This window comes from Salmo trutta, chromosome 4 (genome assembly GCF_901001165.1).
Source record: "Salmo trutta chromosome 4, fSalTru1.1, whole genome shotgun sequence".
Lineage (NCBI taxonomy): Eukaryota > Metazoa > Chordata > Actinopteri > Salmoniformes > Salmonidae > Salmo > Salmo trutta.
The window spans coordinates 68,988,051-68,993,221 of record NC_042960.1 but is presented as its reverse complement, the minus strand read 5'-3'; the positions used below and the strand labels follow the sequence as shown (position 1 = coordinate 68,993,221).

The 5,171-nt window shown below is 43.8% G+C and overlaps 1 long non-coding RNA gene across 1 annotated transcript; it reads right to left on the bottom strand.

The window, feature by feature from the left end:
- Positions 1-2,607: 2,607 nt before the first annotated feature.
- On the bottom strand, positions 2,608-4,332 carry LOC115191498 (uncharacterized). Its single transcript, XR_003877703.1, has 2 exons — positions 4,288-4,332; positions 2,608-3,117 (listed from the first exon to the last, which is right to left on the bottom strand). It is a non-coding gene; the product is annotated as an uncharacterized LOC115191498 (long non-coding RNA).
- Positions 4,333-5,171: the final 839 nt, after the last annotated feature.

Below are 5,171 nucleotides of genomic sequence, written 5' to 3'. Positions count from 1 at the left end.
CTACCTTTATTTAACCAGGTAGGCAAATTGAGAACAAGGAGCAAAATAAATGAATAAATAAATAAATACAGTAGGGGAAGAGGCTAAATTATAGATGGGCTATTCACAGGTGCAGTAATCTGTGAGCTGCTCTGACTGCTGGTGCTTAAAGCAAGTGAGGGAGATAAGTGTTTCCAGTTTCAGAGATTTTTGTAGTTTGTTCCAGTCACTGGTAGCAGAGAACTGGAAGGAGAGACGGCCAAAGGAGGAATTGGCTTTGGGGGTGACCAGAGAGATATACCTGCTGGAGCGCGTGCTACGGGTGGGTGCTGCAATGGTGACCAGTGAGCTGAGATAACCAATCTCAGTGAGCTGAGATTTACCTAGCAGGGTCTTGTAGATGACCTGGAGCCAGTGGGTCTGGCGACGAGTATGAAGCGAGGGCCAGCCAACGAGAGCGTACAGGTGGTGGGTAGTGTATGGGGCTTTGTTGACAAAACGGATGGCACTGTGATAGACTGCATCCAGTTTATTGAGTAGGGTATTGGAGGCTATTTTGTAAATGACATCGCCGAAGTCGAGGATCGGTAGGAGGGTCAGTTTTACGAGGGTATGTTTGGCAGCATGAGTGAAGGATGCTTAGCTGCGAAATAGGAAGCCAATTCTAGATTTAACTTTGGATTGGAGATGATTGATGTGAGTCTGGAAGGAGAGTTTACAGTCTAACCAGACACCTAGGTATTTGTAGTTGTCCACATATTCTAAGTCAGAACCATCCAGAGTAGTGATGCTGGACTGGCGGCCAGGTGCTGGCAGCGATCGGTTGAAGAGCATGCATTTAGTTTTACTTGTATTTAAGAGCAGTTGGAGGCCACAGAAGGAGTGTTGTATGGCATTGAAGCTTGTCTGGAGGGTTGTTAACACAGTGTCCAAAGAAGGGCCAGAAGTACACAGAATGGTGTCGTCTGCGTAGAGGTGGATCAGAGAATCACCAGCAGCAAGAGCAACATCATTGATGTATACAGAGAAGAGAGTCGGCCCAAGAATTGAACCCTGTGGCACCCACATAGAGACTGCCAGAGGCCCGGACAACAGGCCCTCCGATTTGACACACTGAACTCTATCAGAGAAGTAGTTGGTGAACCAGGCGAGGCAGTCATTTGAGAAACCAAGGCTATTGAGTCTGCTGATAAGGATGTGGTGATTGACAGAGCCGAAAGCCTTGGCCAGGTCAATGAATACGGCTGCACAGTATTGTTTCTTATCGATGGCGGTTAAGATATTGTTTAGGACCTTGAGCGTGGCCGAGGTGCACCCATGACCAGCTCTGAAACCAGATTGCATAGCGGAGAAGGTGCGGTGGGATTCGAAATGGTCTGTAATCTGTTTATTGACTTGGCTTTCGAAGATCTTAGAAAGGTAGGGTAGGATAGATCAGGTCTGTAGCAGTTTGGGTCAAGAGTGTCCCCCCCTTTGAAGAGGGGGATGATCGCAGAGCTTTCCAATCTTTGGGAATCTCAGACGACACGGAAGAGAGGTTGAACAGGCTAGTAATAGGGGTTGCACCAATTTCGGCAGATCATTTTAGCCCGGCTGATTTGTAGGGGTCCAGATTTTACAGCTCTTTCAGAACATCAGCTGACTGGATTTGGGAGAAGGAGAAACAGAGAAGGATTGGGCGAGTTACTGTGGGGGGTGCAGTGCTGTTGACCGGGGTAGGGGTAGCCAGGTGGAAAGCATGGCCAGCCGTAGAAAAATGTTTATTGAAATTCTCAATTATAGTGGATTTATCGGTGGTGACAGAGTTTCCTAGCCTCAGTGCAGTGGGCAGCTGGGAGGAGGTGCTCTTATTCTCCATGGACTTTAGTGTCCCAGAACCTTTTTGAGTTTGTGTTGCAGGAAGCAAATATCTGCTTGAAAAAGCTAGCCTTGGCTTTTCTAACTGGCTGTGTATATTAGTTTCTAACTTCCCTGAAAAGTTGCATATCACGGTGGCTGTTCGATGCTAATGCAAAACGCCACAGGATGTTTTTGTGTTGGTTAAGGGCAGTCAGGTCTGGAGAGAACCAAGGGCTATATCTTTTCCTGGTTCTAAATTTCTTGAATGGGGCATGCTTATTTAAGATGTAAGGAAGGCATTTAAAAAAAATAACCAGGCATCCTCTACTGACGGGATGAGGTCAATATCCTTCCAGGATACCCAGGCCAAGTCGATTAGAAAGGCCTGCTCGCTGAAGTGTTTCAGGGAGCGTTTGACAGTGATGAGTGGAGGTCGTTTGACCGCTGACCCATTACGGATGCAGGCAGTGATCGCTGAGATCTTGGTTGAAAACATCAGAGGTGTATTTAGAGGGCAAGTTGGTTAGGATGTTATCTATGAGGGTTCCCGTGTTTACGGCTTTGGGGTGGTACCTGGTAGGTCCATTGATAATTTGTGTGAGATTGAGGGCATCAAGCTTAGATTGTAGGATGGCTGGGGTGTTAAACATGTCCCAGTTTAGGTCACCTAGCAGGACGATCTCTGAAGATAGATGGGGAGAAATCAGTTCGCATATGGTGTCAAGAGCACAATGTACAATGTCCTAAGCACAATCGAGGAAACACCACCTCTTCCTTCCTAATCTGACCTTTGAACCTTGGTCCACCGACCTTTAGAGGACATATAAATGCTGTCCCTTGTGCTCAGGGTCCCATTTCTTCTGCCACACATCTATCAAAATGTCTCTGATCTTACATGTGGCCTCACCTCTACCCAGTGGAACATAAATATATATTATATCTTGTTTCAAAGCTCTTTTAGCTAACTGGTCTTCAATTTCATTCCCTTCCACACCTGAATGTGCTGGGACCCAGCAGAATCTCACTACTACCCCCATTCTCTCATTTCTCCATAATAACATTAATACCTCCAATAGTTGGTCACTCCTATTAGATTTACCAGATGATAAACTATTCAATACATACATCTGAGCATACTATAATTATAACAGGTTGTACATCCTCCACCTACTGGAGGGCAACTATTATCACCAACAGTTCAACTGAGTTCATCTGTTAGTCTTCTACATATCTGCACATCAAATTCAGGAACGTAAACACCTGCTCCTGTCCGCCCACTATCTGGGTCCTTGGATCCATCTGTGAAAAGAGGTAAAAAAAAGCATAACAACTTCTACTAATGTAATTGTCATCCAGTTTCCCTTTATCACTGACTTCTGACCACTCTGAATTCTGATCACCTGGGGTGGCAGGTAGCCTGGAGGTTAGAGCATTGGGCCAGTAACCGAAAGGTTGCTGGATTGAAGCCCCGAGCTGACAAGGTCAAATTGAATCCTGTCGTTCTGCCCCTGAGCGAGACAGCTCCACACCTCTCTGATTCAGAGGGTTAAATGCAGAAGACACAATTCAGTTGTACAACTGACGAGGTATCCCACCTTTCCCACATACAGTACCTGTATTGATAGTCCATACTGGGCTTTACTATGGTTCTACGTACAGTATCTGTATTGATAGTCCATACTGGGCTTTACTATGGTTCTACGTACAGTACCTGTATTGATAGTCCATACTGGGCTTTACTATGGTTCTACGTACAGTATCTGTATTGATAGTCCATACTGGGCTTTACTATGGTTCTACATACAGCACCTGTATTGATAGTCTATACTGGACTTTACTTTGGTTCTACATACAGTATCTGTATTGATAGTCCATACTAGATTTTACTATGGTTCTACATACAGTATCTGTATTGATAGTCCATACTGGGCTTTACTATGGTTCTACATACAGTACACTTGAATTATAACATTTGAAATGTCTCTATTCCTTTGAAACTTTTGTGAGTGTAATGTTTACTATTCACTTCTAATTTATTTTATTTCACATTTGTTTATGGTCTATTTCACTTGCTTTGGCAATGTAAACATATGTTTCCCATGCCAATAAAGCCCTTTGAATCGAATTGAGAGCTCACTGTTAATGTATAGGGGACATGGTTACCAATGGTTGTGTGATGAGGTAGCCCCGCCTGTGACTTCTAAATCAGTGTCGGCCCAACAGGGAATGTCCTCTTGATGTAATGGTCAAGATGTTGGTTTATCCCACAGTAGACCTGGGTTCATATCCCATCAGTTACATTAAGCAGTCTATTCTCTGAAAGGGGTCCAGACAGCCTGTTCCCAACAGTGGGGTCAGTGGGATTGGAGAGGGGCCACTCTAACTCTCTCTCTCTCTCTCTCTCTCTCTCTCTCTCTGACTGGAGGAGAGAAGTGAAATGGTGTGTCTCCTCTGGTCAACAATACCCACCTTGAAAGACTCCACAGCCTGTTGGAGCTCCTTCAGCTCCTTCTCTCTTTCATGGAATCTCTGCTGGACCTTCTGCTGACTCATCCCCAGCTGCCTCTGTGGAGAATCACTCTTCAATGAGCTATCAAGCTTTATTAGTCCAGTAGATCAATAGTATAGTAATGTGACATAGGGCCCATAGAAAATAGGGATTAAAATTTTGAGGAAGTGTGTGAAAATATACTATTATGTTGTTATGTGAATGATTATAGTTTTAACAGAACACAAATCAGGAGAGCTGATTGGGTGTTTGATAACGAATGATAATGGTGTTTGACTTTAGAAAATTGTGATACATTTGAAGAATCTGGGTTAAGATATCTACAGTTGAAGTCTGAAGTTTACATACACCTTAGCCAAATACATTTAAATTCAGATTTTCACAATTCCTGACATTTAGTTCTAGTAAAAATTCCCTGTCTTAGGTCAGTTAGAATCACCACTTTATTTTAAGATTGTGAAATGTCAGAATAATAGTAGAGAGAATGATTTATTTCAGCTTGTATTTCTTTCATCACATTCCCAGTGGGTCAGAAGTTTACATACACTCAATTAGTATTTGGTAGCATTGCCTCTAAATTGTTTAACTTGGGTCAAACGTTATGGGTAGCCTTCCACAACTTTCCCACAATAAGTTGGGTGAATTTTGACCCATTCCTCCTGACAGAGCTGGTGTAACTGAGTCAGGTTTGTTGGCCTCCTTGCTCGCACACGCTTTTTCAGTTTTCTATAGGGTTGAGGTCAGGGCTTTGTGATGGCCACTCCAATACCTTGACTTTGTTGTCCTTAAGCGATTTTGCCACAACTTTGGAAGTATGCTTGGGGTCATTGTCCATTTGCAAGAG